At 36.1% G+C, this 16,772-nt stretch overlaps 1 long non-coding RNA gene across 5 annotated transcripts in view; it reads right to left on the bottom strand.

The window, feature by feature from the left end:
- Positions 1-16,772, bottom strand: part of LOC141580866 (uncharacterized) — a 258,553-nt gene that overhangs the window by 237,611 nt on the left and 4,170 nt on the right. Inside the window, exon 2 of one of the 5 annotated variants that reach the window (XR_012513266.1) lies at positions 12,439-12,525. The exons of the other annotated variants lie outside the window; for them this stretch is intronic. This is a non-coding gene — a long non-coding RNA (uncharacterized LOC141580866). The remainder of the gene's footprint in view (positions 1-12,438; positions 12,526-16,772) is intronic. 5 annotated transcript variants of the gene reach the window in all.

The following is a 16,772-nucleotide window of genomic DNA, read 5'->3' as shown; positions in this document are numbered from 1 at the left end:
GCTGTAAGAATATAAATTAAGGTTTTTTTCCAACAACCATTACAATAAACTTGCTTGAGTTTATAATAATCCATACAGATTATTTAAAATATCAAAAAAATTAATACAGAATCAGTAACATAGAATATAATATAAAATATAATAAACTAACAAAAATATAATAAGAATCTATATTTCTTTAATAGTCCTCCACATTCAAATTTTCCTGCATGATTTAGGTTACTCTCTATGCAGTAAATGAACAGTATTTTGGCTTCTACACTTGGTAAGTAAGAGAGATGTTCTCTCACATCTTACATTTCTATTATTATATTTAAATTATTTACCTTAAATGAACCTAAAGATGTCTTTAATCAAATACTCTCTTTATCTTTGTTAGTTAAAATTTATACAAGATACAACTACAGAGCCTCCATAGCTCTTCTAGGCAATGATAGCAAGAAAACTAGGAAACTGTCAGAGACAGAATGTTTCAGAATGTCTTTTTTTCTTTGCCTTCAGAAGATTATCTTCCTAGTGACACGTAGGAAAGCAGTTTCTTTGCATCATACAAATGATAATGGGGTTCCCTAAGGAGCTGATTTAAAGAATAGAAAAAAAATGAAAAATTAAAATATAACATGCAACAAAATTGTAGAAATTTGTGATTGATAACCCAAGAGATTAGGTGCCCTGGTGACCTGAGTGATTTGAGAAGTATCCTTGGGTCATATGGCCTTAACATAAAAGCAAATGACACAAATAAAGACAGTGCAGTAAACAGGAAGAAGGTAAGATCATCTTAACACAAACTGATCCCAGCACAGAAAAACAATGATATGGAACAAATAATGACTGCTATGTATTGAGCATTGCTACTTTCCAGTTACGGTGATAAGCACATGTGTTCACTGAATTACAAACTAATTGTCTATTTCTGAAGGTATACGTAAGGATAGCTTCATTATCTTCTAAATGAGTGGGTCTCTGAGAGCACACGTTCACAAGATAGGAATAAAACAAAAGCGAGTTTAATACTACATCCCATCTGCCCTGGACCCAGTATGGAACAGAGGGGAGGATCAACAGAAGCTATAAATGTTCATCACTCCAGGAAGTGTATGGCACACACTGATGGCAGAATATGGAGTGGCACTAAGCCAGAGGATTGCAGGATCCCAAGGCAGTAGGGCCTTACCTTGCTTAGTCAGGCGAGGCACAGCAACTCAGACCAAGTACATATTCTGTTAACTCATATTATCCTGAATAGATGGCTATAGGACAATGGTTTTCAGCCCAGAAGGATTTTGCCATCAGAGAGGATGTATGGCAATGTCAGGGGACATGTTTGGTTGTCACAGGGTAAGAGAAGAGAGGTGAAGTTACTGGCATTTAATGAATACATGCCAGGGATGAAACTAAACAGTCTGTAATGCACAGAACATTCCCCTCAACAAAAAAACTACCTGAGGCAGAATGTCAGCAGTGCAGTTGTTGAGAAATCCTATAGTAGGGCCTCACTTTTACAGGGCTGAGTGCAGTTCAGCCCTTAATTGAGGATAGTCAGTCATCAAGGGCTAAGGTGATCAGTGGCAATTAATACATCAATCCCTTGAGTTCATATCCTTTGCAGGGACATGGATGAATCTGGAAACCATTGTTCTCAGCAAACTAATGCAAGAACAGAAAACCAAACACTGCATTTTCGCACTCATTGGTGGGTGTTGAACAATAAGAACACATGGACACAGGGAAGGGGAACATCATACAATGGGGTCAGTTGGGGGGTGGGGGACTAGGGGAGGTATAGCAGGGGTTGGTGAGATTGTGGAGTGATAACATTGGGAGAAATACCTAATGTAGGGGATGGCGGGATGGAGGCAGCAAACCACCATGGCAAGTGTATACCTATGTAACAATCCTGCAAAATCTGCACATGTACCCCAGAAATTAAAGTATAATAAAAAATAAATAAGTGAATTTTAATTTATGACAAAATCTATATAGGAAATAAATTGGGTGCTGTGACAACAGTTAAAAATGGAGTGCAGACTAGGACAGCCTATTTGAAATAAAGGAGTCCTTAATAAATATTCTCAAATGGGCAAACATTTTTCAACTTATAAAAAACTTAAATAAAATTTATGTGAATATATATCTGAAATTATTACATTGGAGGACAATAGGTCCCAGATAAGAACTAATTTTAGCCTCTCAGTTTAGCAGTTGGATGAGAAAGGATGTGGTCACATCGAAAATATTATATGCTCAGAATTAATTATGTTGTTTAGTATTGTTTACTTACCTTAGAAAACATGGGGCAAGCATTAAATGGAATACCTCTTCTAGACTTCTCCACAAGATGAGTTCTTGGAAGGGTTGTAGAGAAGTTAAAGAAAATCACAATCACATGAATAATTGCCACAAGGTAATAGGACTAAAGATGTTTCACACAACTTTATGATGTTTACATCTTTATATTAATAAATGTTGTTTTTGAAAATTAAAAAAAAAAACAATCCTTTATAATATATTGGGTGACTGAAATGTTCTGTATCTTAATTATGGTGTGGGTTAATGGTTATAATTGTCGAATTCATTGACCAGTGTTCTGAAAAAATATGTGTTTTATTGCATGTAAATTATACCCCAATAAAGTTAATTTAAGAAACTAAGTGGAGAAAGCTTCAAGATGGCTTCCACTAAGAAGAGCCAAAATAGTGAGTACAAAATCACACTTGGAATACATCGTCTCAAAGAAAACACTTCAATTCAACAGAAAAGTGACAGGAAATACCTAAAGCAAAAAGGAGAAGAAAGCCAGGCAGCCTACTTGGCGAGGATCAGGTGGAAGCCAAGAAAGACTCCCTAATATGGAGGAAAGGTAAGTGAGAAGCCCTGAGTAGTTCCTATTCTAACCATGGACTCCTGCAATCCTAGGCACTAGAGAGCTCCTCAGCCCTCACAGGGCCTGAAACTAATATAGGGAGATGACAAGAGATTATGCAAGAGCACTGCTCCACGAAGGAAGCTCACACTATTATCCCATACACTCCCTGAGACCTAAGCAGCTACAGCAAGACACCATTGTAGAGGTCCAACCCCAACAGACTGTACACTGTCCTGGAGCCCAGTGGTAGCACTGGGGCTGAGGCACAAGAGAAATGTAGCTGACACACACCACTCCTCCTCAGCTTAGGCTTAGATGCAAGCAACCATGGGCTACCACATCGGGGTCCTGGGCTCAGACTGAGGCATGAGCAAGGCACTGGCTACCAAAGCAGGGGCCAAGACGCGAGTGTTACCAGGGCTGAAGTATGAGTAGCATGCATGTTCCCTACTCACTGGCCTAGACTGCCCACCACTGATGGAGTCAGCATCTTCCCCCCTAGCAGAGCAGCAATGCTGCTGCTGCTCCCCAACACAAGCAATCCAGTGCCAGCCTGGAAATCATTCCACCAGAGCCCACCACAGCTGGTGCCTGCACTTACCATCCGTGGGCCTGAGGTCAAGCCTGCCCTACCTGGCTTCAACCCCCACCATGGTCCAGAGCATACAGTCTGAGGCCTAGGGCAGTGTGCACCCTAGGCCACTATCTATAGTTCCTGAATACTCCCACCAAGGGTCTGAGTCTGAACCTATAAATCAGCTGCTAACCATCACAGCTGGTACCAACCTGCATGTGCCACCTGCATGTCTGGAGACTGGCTTGACCAGCCCATTGCAGTCATCACTAACCAGCATGCACTGCTCAGGACCTAAAAGGTTATCCTACTACTGCCACTGTCATTGCCCATGCCACACAAGCTTCCTAGGGGACCAAGAACTCACCCACCCACTGCCACCACTATTGGCATCTGAGTGAGCACCTAGAGGCTCCAAAATTGGCCCACCTGGACCTGCTAATACCAGTGCCAGCATACACTACCATGGTGCCTAATGACAGACAAGCTCAGCCCATCACTGCCAGCACTGTGACTCAAAGACTAACCTACCTGACCTCCCAGTTACCAGCAAAACCTCATCACAGTCACCATTAATAACTGCAACCTATGCCGCCATGAAAATCACAAATATCACTGATGCTCTTTATAACTGAATAAATTACACAGAGACTACACACTACTGCAGATGCCCAGAAAGAAAGCCAAAGTGTCCAACAACTGCGGAATAAATATTATTCTGATCAGTACATGGAACATTCTTCAGAACAGACCATATGTTAGGCCACAAAACAAGTCTCATCAAGTTCTTAAAAATCAAAATTATATCAAATATTTTATCAGACTATAAGGGAATAAAACTGGAAATCAATACCAAGAGGAACTTTGGAAATCATACAACTACATGGAAATTAAAAAAAAAATGCTTCTGAATAATCATGGTTCCATGAAGAAATTAGCATGGAAATAAAAAAAAAATCTATTGAAAGAAATGAAAATGGAAACACAGCTTATTAAAAGCTATGGGATGCTGCAAAAGTAGTTTGTAGTAATAAATGCCTACATCAAAAACATACAAAGATTTCTTCTTTTTTTTTAATTTTGTTTTTAATTGCATTTTAGGTTTTGAGGTACATGTGAAGAACAAGCAAGATTGTTGCATAGATGCACTCATGGCAGTGTGATTTGCTGCCTTCTTCCCCATCACCTATATCTGGCATTTCTCCCCATGCTATCCCTCCCCAGCTCCCCACCACCTGCTGTACCTCCCTTATTTCTCCCCAACAAACCCCAGTACATAGTGCTCCCCTCTCTGTGTCCATGTGTTCTCACTGTTCGACACTCGTCTATGAGTGAGAACATGCGGTGTTTGATTTTCTGCTCTTGCGTCAGTTTGCTGAGAATCATGGTTTCCAGGTTCATCCATGTCCCTACAAAGGACACAAACTCATCGTTTTTGATGGCTGCATAGTATTCCATGGTGTATATGTGCCATATTTTCCCTGTCCAGTCTATCATCAATGGGCATTTGGGTTGGTTCCAGGTCTCTGCTATTGTAAACAGTGCTGCAATGAACATTTGTGTGCACGTGTCCTTATAGTAGAATGATTTATACTCCTTTGGATATATAGCCAGTAATGGGATTGCTGGGTCAAATGGAAATTCTATTTCTAGGTCCTTGAGGAATCACCATTTCTGATGTAGTTTGGTTATGTGTACCTAGCCAAATCTCATGTTGAACTGTAATCTGCAGTATTGGAGATGGGGCCTGGTGAAGGGTAATTAGATCACGGGAGTGAATTGCTCATGAATGGTTAACACCATCCTCTTGATACCACCCTCATGATAATGAGTGAGTTCTCATGAGATCTAGTTGTTTAAATGTATGTGGCACCTCCCCAGCCTCCTGTTCTTGCTCTGGACATGTGACATGTCTGCTCACTCTTTGTCTTCTGCTATGATTGTAAGTTTCCTGAGGCCTTTGCAGAAGCCAAGCAAATACTAGCATTGTACTTTCTGTTCAGTCCAGTGAACCACAAGCCAATTAAACCTTCCTTCTTTATAAATTACCCAGTCTCAGGTATTTCTGTATAGCAGTGCAAGAATGACCTAATACAATTTCTAATAAGCAATCTACGTACCTAAATGAACTAGAAGAGGAAGAAAAAAAAACAATATAAAATTAGCAGGAGAATGATAAAAGTCAGAAAACAACAAAAAGAAATAGAGACAAAAAAATACAAAGAATCAATGAAATAAAAATTTGTTTCTTTGAAAAGATAAACAAAATTGATCAACTGCTAGCTAGGCTAACCAAGAAAAGAAGAGAGAGGACTCAAACAAAATCAGTAATGAAAAAGGAGACATTAGAACTGATATCACAGAAATGCAAAGGAACATCAGAGGCTAGTCTGAACAGAGAGTATCACTATATGCCAACACACTGAAAAATCTAGAGGAAAAGGACAAACTCTTAAAAACATAAAACCTACAAAGACTGAATAAAGAATAAATAGAAAATCAGAACAGAAATTAGCAGGAGGAAAGAATGATAAAAGTCAGAAAACAACAAAAAGAAATAGAGACAAAAAAATACAAAGAATCAATAAAATAAAAATTTGTTTCTTTGAAAAGATAAACAAAATTGATCAATGAGTAGCAGAATGTACTAATGAGTAACAAGAGTGTAGCAGTAATGAAAAGTCCCCCAACAAAGGAAAACCCAGGACCACATGGATTTACTGTCAAATTTTACCAAAATATAGAAGAACGAATGTCAATCCTCCTTAAACAATTCCAAAAAAAAAATAGAAGAAAATTTTCACTATCTCATTTTATACAACCAGCTTTACCCTTATACCAAAATCAGAAAAGGACACAACAACAACAAAAAGAGAACTATGGGCCAATATACCTGATGAACATAGATGCAAAAATCCTCTACAAAATACTAGCAAATAAAATCCAACAGCATATCAAAAAGATAATATACCATGATCCAGTGGGATTTATACCAGGGATACAAAGATGATTTAATATACACAAATCAATAAGCATTGATATATCATATATCAACAGAACAAAGGACGAAAACCATATGATATCTCAATAAATGCAGAAAATCATTTAATACAATTTAACATCCTTTTAGATAAAAACTTTCAATGGGCTAGGCATAGATGGACCATATCTCAAAATAATAGAAGTCATATATGACAAACCCATAGCTAATATCACACTGAATGGGGAAAAGTAGAAAGCCTTTTCCATAAAATCTTGAACAAAACAAGTATGTCAACTTTCACCACTCTTATTCAATATAGTACTGGAATTCCTAGCCATTGCAATCAGGAGAGAGAGAAAAAAATAAAGGCATCTAAGTTGGAAAACAAGGAAGCTGAATTGTCCCTCTTTGCAGATAACATGCTATTCTACTTAGAAAAATCAAAAGACTCCACCAGAAAAAACTTACAAGCTGATAAGCAAATTCAGCTAAGTTGCAGGATACAAAATCAACATATGAAAATCAGTCATTTTTCTACATGTCAATAATGAAATAGCTTAAAAGGAAATCAAGAAGACAATCCCATTTATAATAACTAAAAATAAAATACTTAGGAATAAACTTAACCAAAGAGGTAGAAGATCTCTACAAGAAAAACTACCAAACACTGATGAAATAAATTGTATCTGACACAAACAAGTGGAAACACATCCCATGGTCATGGATCTGAAGAATTAATATTATTAAAATGACCATACTGCCCAATGCAATACACAGATTCAATATAATTCCCATCAAAATACAAATGTTATTTTTCACAGAAATTGAAAAATCAACTCTAAAATTTTCATAAAACCAAAAAAGAGCCAGAGTAGCCAAAGCAATTCCAAGCAAAAAGAACAAAGCTGGAAGTATCACACTGCCTGACTTCAAATTATATTACAAGACTGTAGTAACCAAGACAGTATGATATCGATATAAAAATAGACAGACCAGTGGAACAGAACAGAGAACACAGAAATATATTCACATATTTATAGCTGACTAATTTTCAACAAAGATGCCAAGAACATACACTGAGGATAGGACACCCTATTCAATAAATGATGCTAGAAAAATTGAATATTTATATGCAGAAGAATGAAACTGGATTTCTATTTCTCACTGTATACAAAAATCAACTCAAGATGGATTAAAGACTTAAACAAAAGACCCAAAAACTATGTAACTACTAGAAGAAAACATAGAGAAAACAGTTTAAGGCATTGGTCTAGGTAAATATTTTATGGCTGGGACCTCAAAAGCACAGACTACTGAAACAAAAATAGACAATTGGTCTTACATTAAACTAAAAATATTTTGCACAGCAAAGGAAACAAGAGTAAAGAGACAAGCTGTTGAATTGGAGGAAATATTCATAAACTATTTATGCCACAAGGAATTCACATCTAGAATACATAAGGAACTCAACACAACATTTTTTTAAAAATCCCATTAAAAAGTGGGCAAAGCACATGGATAGACAATTCTCAAAAGAAAGAAATATAAGTGATGAACAGAGAAATGAAAAAAAATGCTCATTACTACTAATTACCAGGGAAATGTAAATCAAAACCACAATAAGATACCACCTTACACCTGTTAGAATAACCATTACCAAAAAGACAAAAATAACGATTCCTGGAAGAATGTGGAGAAAACAGAACTTACATACTATTGGTGGGAATATAAATTAGTAGCAACCTCTATGGAAAACCATATGGAGAGTTCTCAGAAACCTAAAAATAGAACTATTATGCAATCCAGCCATCCTACTATTGGGTATTTATTCAAAGGAAGAGAAATCAGTATATCAAAGGGATACCTGAACTCAAATGTTTATTGCAGCACTATTAATAGTAGCAAAGATATGGAGTCAACCTAAAGGTCCATCGACAGATGAACGGATAAAGAAAATATGGCAGGTAAACACAATGGGATACGTTCAGCCATAAAAAATGAAATCACATCATTTGCAGAAACATGAATGAAACTGTCAGTTGTTATGTTAAGTGAAATAACTCAGGCACAGAAAGATAAATACCGCACGCTCCCACTCATCTGCAGAAACTAAGAAAGTTAATTTCATGGAGATAGAGATAGAATGGTAGATAATAGAGGCATTGGAGGATGTGAGGGTGGGAGAGGGAAATGAAGAGAAGTTGGTGAGTGGGTACTAACTGATGGAAGAAATAAATTCTAACGTTCAATCGTAGAGATGACTATCGTTAGCAATAATATATTCTATATTTCAAGATAGGTAGAAGAAAGGACTTGAAATGTTACCAACACATAGAAATGGCAAATACTCAAGCTTATGAATCCCCCAAATACCCTGACCTTCTCATTACACCTTCTATGCATGTAAAAAATACTCACATGTACTCCATATATATGAAAGTATTACGTAGTAATGAAAGAAAAAAAACAAGTCATAATTTCACAGTCAAAACATAGATTTGATGTAAATTTAAATTGCCACATCATTCATTGTTTTCAGCAAACATTCACTGATTGTTTTTATGCAGGTGCTTAGGATAGATACATCAATAATCAGATAAAAACCTAACCCCCTGCCCTCTGACAGATTACATTCTGAAAGCGAATCAGCTTTTAAAAAAATATTTTAGACCTACCTACTTCAATGGTCAATCTAGACAATGAAGCAAAAGGAGAAAATTAATTTAAAAATGATATAGAGAAAGATACCTCCAAAAGAGATTATTATAGGGACATTTACTAATAGCATCAAATGTTACAATTAACCCTCCTAACAAGTCTATAAAGTAGTTAACATTTTTGTCTCCATTTGAAATATAGGAAAATGTTACGCAACTGGCCCAAAGCTAAATATGATAGATTTTGTATTGAACCCAGGTCAGTCTGATTCCAGGTATAGTGTATTGCCTGGAATGTGCAACTCTGAGAAAATTGTAGGAGCAAGAAATCCACCAAAAAATTGTGAGGGTTTTTCAGCCACTGTAACAAAACCCCAAGATTATATTTAGCCACTGGATATTAAATTCCTGTGGAGATAATCCATAAGACTCCAGCAAGAAATTAGAAAGTCTCTGAAGAAAATAGTATGTCTTAAACAAGCCATTTACAATTACCTCTCAGGCACACAGAAATCTTGTATTTTTCAGACCCCTGTCTTCTAGGTAGTAGTGGGTGAATTGAGTAGAAGACTCCAAAGAGACCCAAGAATACAATGGCACTTAAATTGCCATGTGGAAGATCACATGCTTAACATCTGGTTCAGATTATAACATGAGTGAGAAATAAATTGCATTAAATCAGTAAATTTAGGGATTGTATTTTACATTAGATAGCTTCAATTATCTTGTCTGGCCCAGACTCCATAAAGCATAGAACAGAAAACTTGATAAAATAACACTGCAACAAATTTCTCTGTGAGGAAAATTTATGATTTACATGTTAATACTGTTCCAGAAAACATTTGAGGTGCAGAAGAAAGACACACACTATCTAACAAAATAAAATAAATATTAAATTGAGGAGTAAAGTGAAGCAAAGGTAAATTTAGAAAAGAAAATAGAGGCAGGAGTAGGGTACACAAAATACATTCATCTTCTCCACTAGAGATGGATTACATATTTGGCTCTAACTTTTCTAGGTACCTAAAGAGGAAATCACAATGAAGTTTATTATTAACAGTACCCATAAGGCAAAAGCAAATCAGATACTCGGGAGAAGTCTGTTTATTCTAGTCTAAGACCAGAGAGAAATTTTTCCTATGGGTCCTCATAAAAATGACACTGTGAAGTGTAATGAACCACATCCTCAGGAAAAACAAATCCTCACAGTAAACCCATAAATGAGTTTTATAAGTCTGTTGTTTATAAAAATCCCTTAGCACAAGTTGTGAAGAAGATGGCCAAGCACAATTCAGGGACAATAACACAGTTTTTGAATGCTGTTCAATGAGGGATGTGAAGAGAACTGATAATTAAACCTAACCCACTTTGTGTAATAGTTTTATAATTAGCTGACATGTTTAAAACAACTCTTCGGTGAATGCAGTAATAATTTACTTAAAGGGCACAGATGTTATTCTCAAGTAAATTCAATTTTTTCTAAATTATAAATTGAAACAGAAAAGCCAAACACAGAAACTGTTACAGCACAAATATGTTGTGATGGACTATATGCATTATTAGTTCATTCTCATGCTGCTATAAGGACATACTCGAGACTGGGAAATGTATAAAGGGAAGAAGTTTAATTGACTCACAGCTCCATAGGGCTGGGGAGGCCACAGGAAACTTAAACAATCATGGCAGAAAGAGAAGCAAACACATCCTTCTTCACATGGCAGAAGCATGGAGAAGTGCAGAGTGAAGGAAGGTAAAATCCATCATGAAACCATCAGATTTCATGAGATCTCACTATCATGAGAACAGCATGGAGATAACCACCCCCATGATTCAATTACTTCCCATTGTGTTCCTCCCACGTTACATGGAGATCATGGGAACTACAGTTCAAAATGAGATTTGGATGGGGACACAGCCAAACCCTATCACTATATTAACAATCTAGTTGCCAACAAACACATTGTTTAGAGGATCAGAGTGCCTCCAGTTGAATTCCTGTAGTTTCACCTGAATAATAGAAATATAGCAGCAGTTTATATGCGTTGATCAATAACGTTGGACCTGGTTATGAATCATGATTTTCAGGTAGTTGTTTGCATAACTGTTTACATTCATCACATAGAATACAAGAAAGTTAGTTCTACTCTCAAATTTCTCCTATATTTCTTTTGCTTCTAACTCTTGAAAAAGGTTTTCTTTTCAGAACAATGTGTCAAATTTATTATCAAAATCACCTTCTTCATTTAAATCATATTTTAAAAAAGAATAAATGAAGCTATTTAATCATTTAGTATTCTGGTTATAAAACAAAGCAGGAGATTCTATAGTAATTTTTTTTTTTTTTTGAGACACAGTCTCACTCTGTCACTCACATTGGAGTGCAGTAGCATGATTTCAACTCACTGCAACCTCTGCCACCTGGGTTCAAACAATTCTCCTGCCTCAGCCTCCCAAGTAACTGGGATTACTGGAAACTACCACTGTGCCTGGCTAATTTTTTTGTACTTTAAGTAGAGATAGAATTTCACCATCTTGGCCAGGCTGGTCTTGAACTCCTGACCTCATGATCCATCTGCCTCAGCCTCACAAAGTGCTGGGATTACAGGCATAAGCCACTGCAGTGCCCAAACATAGCAATTTAACAAGAACTGGTCAAAACAATGACCAGTATCATAGAAAGTTAAGCTAAAATGAAGATGGAATATTAATATAACTAGACTTGGTGATTTTCAAATCGAGAAACAGTTTCTACATTTATTTTATAAATATGTATCTACCAATACTTGGTAATTCTCAATGACAAATGATTTTATTATGAGATTATCGAAGAAACGCAAACCATTCTTAAGCCTAAATTAAGGTAAGACAAATAAGTTGGAATGAAAATCACAAAACGCTTTTAAGGAAAAAAAAAAAAAGGTATCCAAAGGTGAGACATATTTTTATTTTGTTTTTTGTCTATTGTTTGGTTTAGCTTCTCATATTCCAAATCATTTCATTTTCTCATACTCTCCTGATACACACTAAGCCTTTTCAAATCTGTTTGGGGTAAATTTGATATTTGGAAACACACAGAACTTATTTTGGAGACCATATGGTTGAATAAAGTTATCATGTAGCATATATATTTTGAAATACTGGGGGGAGGGGGGAATCACATTTTAAAAATTTATCTTATAATTGAAAGAACTTCATTCTCTAACAATTTCTGTCTCCTTGGACATTATTATGTAATTGTGCTAGGTGACAAGCAGAGGAAGAACATAAGAAGACACTTCTTAGATTAATTTAAAAAAAAAAAAAAAGAGTGTTAAATATAAAGCATTAGGTGTTGAAGTGAAGTGAGGGTGGTTACCTCCATGCTGTTCTCACCAGAGTGAGTTCTCATGAGATCTGATGGTTTTATAAGAGGGGTTTTATCCACCTTCACTCTTCACTTCTCCTTGTTGCAGCCATGTGAAAGGCAAAAACAGAAAAGTAAAATAACATTTTAATCATTCATTGCCTGATACATTTCTATAAGACAGTTTCCTATAGATTTTTTGTTGTATATCTTTATCACCTCTTCATGTGACAATTTTGTAATATTTCTATAGAGAAACTATAAAGATAATCCATTATTTCTCTAGAAAGATAGAAAAGACTTGGAGCAGGAGAAAGCAAGAAAGAGCCCTTTGGGGATGGATTAAAAATTGAGATATTGGTGAAAGGTTTTTTTTTGTTTTTTGTTTTTTGTTTTTTGTTTTTTTTTGAGTTGGTGTCTTGCTCTGTCACCAGGCTGGAGTACAGTGGTGTGATCTCGGATCCCTGCAATTTCTGCCTCCCAGGTTCAAGCAATTCTCTTGCCTCAGTCTCCCAATTAGCTGGGATTACAGGCATGTGCCACCAAGCCCAGCTAGTTTTTGTATTTTTAGTAGAGATGGGGTTTCACCATGTTGGTCAGGATGGTCTCAATCTCTTGACCTGGTGATCTGCCCACATCGGCCTCCTAAAGTGCTGGGATTACAGGCGTGCTCCACCACACCCAGCCAGATATGATTTCTAAAATACGTATATGCATTTGAATTTTCATGTTTATGTACACATATATGTCTACTGTGTAGATACATAACTTATAGGAAGCAAAGGCATCCTAGTAGCAGTGAACATACCTAACACGCAGACCTTGATCTTTATTACCATTTACCACTAACAGAAACCGGTGAGCATTCTTCATAGACATGCTGGTTCCCAGAACTGAGACAAGGTAATAAATGGGCCAGGAATAACTTGTTATGAAATAAAATAAAAAATATTAAAAATAAAAAATGAGGACACATAGTAAACACAGGTGGCAGCTTGAAGGAGCTACAAAATTTGAAACAATGTAAGCACTAAGATATTTAATTAGAGTACTGAATTATAGACCATTTAAAAATTCATTAGTGTAGGCCAGGTACAGTGGCTTAGACCTGTAATCCCAGCAGTTTGAGAGGCTGAGGCAGGCAGATTATGAGATCAAGAGATCAAGACCATCACATTGTATAAATGTGATTTATACAATGCATCCATCGGCAAACTGATACCCAAAATTTAGAAAGAACTCAACTCCACAAGAAAAATCCCCAAAACTCATCAAAAGTAGGCAAAGGACATACATAGACATTTTTCAAAAGAAGACATATAAATGGCCTGAAGCATATGAAAAAAATGGTCATTACTAATCATCAGACAAATTCAAATTAAAACTACAATGGGATATTACCTTACACCAGTCAGAATGGTAGTTATTTAAAAGTTAAACAACAGCAGATGGTAGTGAGACAGAGAAAAGGAATGCTTATACACTGTTGGTGGAAATGTAAATTAGTACAACCTCTATGAAAACCATTATGGAGGTTTCTCAAAGAACTAGAAATAGAACTGTCATTTGATCCAGCAATCCCACGGCTGTATATCTAACCAAAGGAATATAAATCATGATTTTAGAAAGATACCTGCGCTCATATGTTTATTGCAGCACTAGTTGCAATAGCAAGGATGAGAGAATCAACCTAAATGTCCATAAATGCATGATCGAATAATGAAAACATATATATATTTTTATATGCTAATTTTGCATCCTAAAAGTTTACTGAATTTATTTATCAAACATAGGAATCTTTTCAGGGTTTTCTAGGTATAATATTATATCATCAGCAAATAGAGATAATTTATTATTTTAAAATTTAGATGCCTTTTATTTTTCTCTTGCCTGACTGCTCTGGTTAGGACTGCTAATTCTATCTTGAATAAGAGTGGTGAAAGGGAGCATTCTTGTTTTCTTCCAGACCTTAGGAGGAATATTTTCATCACATTTATTATAATGTTACTTATGGGTTTGTCATACATGGTTTTTGTTATTTTCAGGTATGGTCCTTCTATTTTTAATTTGTTAAAGATATTTATCCTGAAGAAATACTGAATTTTATCAAATGATTTGTCTATATTGAGATGATCATGTGGTTTTTATTTTTAATTGTGTTTACATATAAATCACATTTATTGATTTGCATATGTTGAACCATCTTTTAATCTCTGCAATAAATTCCACTTAATTATGCCATACCTTTTCTTATATTCTGTTGAATTCGATTTGCTTTTATGTTTTGAGGATTGTTGCATCCATGATCATCAGGGATATTGGTGTGTGGGTTTCCTCTTTTGCTGGGTCCTTGTCTAGTTTTGGTGTCATGGTGATACTGGCTTCATAGAATGAATTAGGGAGAAACAATAGAGAAATAGTTTCTCTATATTCATTCCTCCTAAATTTTTAAGTAGAAATAATAACCAAGGGATAATCCAGGCATTTATTACTCCCTTCTAGCAGTAGAAAATCACCATAAATGTGGTAGGATCTGGCAGCCCCCTGCAAAAGAGATCCAATCCTAGGCCAGCTAAGTAGCTGAGAGAAGATAAGGATGAGGCAGTCAGCATGCAATTAATCCCATTGCAATCCTAAGCCCTGGCAGATTTGAATTTTCTGATATTTCCAAAGGTGTATTTGTATAATGTTTCCAAAACCAGAGACTTCAAATCTCCTAGAAGACAATTTAGATGTGTTAGAAGCACAAGTTCAGAGCCCTGGTGACAGTCAACAAACACAGGACCTGGCCATCTGCCATGCCATTCTACCACCCAGCCATGCTGCCTCTGGAACCTGAAGAACAGTCCAACTCTAATTTCCTCTGCAATCTGAGAGCTCTATTCAGCCTAATGCAGCAGAAGATGCAGCTGTAAGTCATGAAGAGCCTATACACACTGTATTAGTCTGTTCTCATGCTGCTAATAAAGACACACCCAAGACTGGGTAATTAACAAAGAAAAGATGTATAATTGACTTACAGTTCAGCATGGCTGGGGAGGCCTCAGGAAACTTACAATCGTGGTGAAAGATGAAGGAGAAGCAAGGCACCGTCTTTACAAGGCGGCAGGAAGGAGAAGCAGAGGAAATGCCAGATGCTTATAAAACCATCAGATCTCATGAGAACTCACTCACTATCAGGAGAATAGCATGGGTGAAACCACCCCCATGATTCAGTTCCTTCCTACAACATGTGGGGATTATGGGATTACAATTCAAGATGAGATTTGGATGGGGGCAGAGCCAAACTGTATCATACACACACACACACACACACACACACACACACGCACACTTAAATCCATATATGATCATGTATAAACTGAATTCCCACCTGCCTTCCCTTAGGATATGAGCAACATGTCTTCCAAGCAACTCATTTAGACCATGGTATGCAATGATTATGAGCAGGAACTTTGAAATCAGATAAAACTTGGTTTAACTTCCAGTTTTGCTACCTACTAGCTGTTGATGCTCAAAGCAAGTTATTTAGACTCATTAATCTCAATTGCTTCTTCTATAAAATAGTAATTGTAATAACAGTAATAGCTCCTTCACAGGATTGTTATGAAGATTAAATGAGATCTTATTTGTAAAGTCTATGGTAAGAACTGGATGTTAGTTTTTATTAATGAATTTTAAAAGTTTAAGTATAATTAAGGACATAGTAAGCCACTGATAAAATACATATTTTGCACCAGGGACCACTCTGTTGAAGAAACACTGAACCACTTTGTATTGAATACAACATTATTTATCCATCTATTCATGCAACATAAATTTACTGAGTACTTACTATATGAGAGGATAAAATGACAATTGAAACACTGTCTTTTTTTTAAGAAGCATATGCTAAAAAGATAGAGACATACATAGCTAATTACAATGCATGCTATTATTATCATAAGAATATTATAAATTAAATTCTAGGTGATTTTGAAGGAAAGATAAATTGATTTCTTTTAAGAGTTTTAGGAAGGCTTCTTAGAGAAAGTGACATGGATGTAGAATTTTGAAAACTACAACAGGAAAAAGACAAAGGAAGTGAGGGCACTTTTAAAAGAAGAAACAATATAAAGAATTACATATATATTATAGTTTGATCAGTAAGTAAGCCGTATTTGCAAAATTTTCTCTTTCAGTGGGTCACCACTAAGTCGTTCAGAAGACTAACAGAATATTTCACAACTCTAAGTGCTTCAGAAGAATCTCATTTTCTCCTTTTCCTGAAGCCAGTTTCCCCTCCACCCTTCCCCCAACAAACATATAAAATTTCAAATAGATATTAACACAGAGCCCTGATTCTA

The sequence above is a fragment of the Saimiri boliviensis genome, chromosome 1 (assembly GCF_048565385.1).
Source record: "Saimiri boliviensis isolate mSaiBol1 chromosome 1, mSaiBol1.pri, whole genome shotgun sequence".
Classification (NCBI taxonomy): Eukaryota; Metazoa; Chordata; class Mammalia; order Primates; family Cebidae; genus Saimiri; species Saimiri boliviensis.
This window is presented reverse-complemented; position numbering and strand designations above follow the sequence as displayed.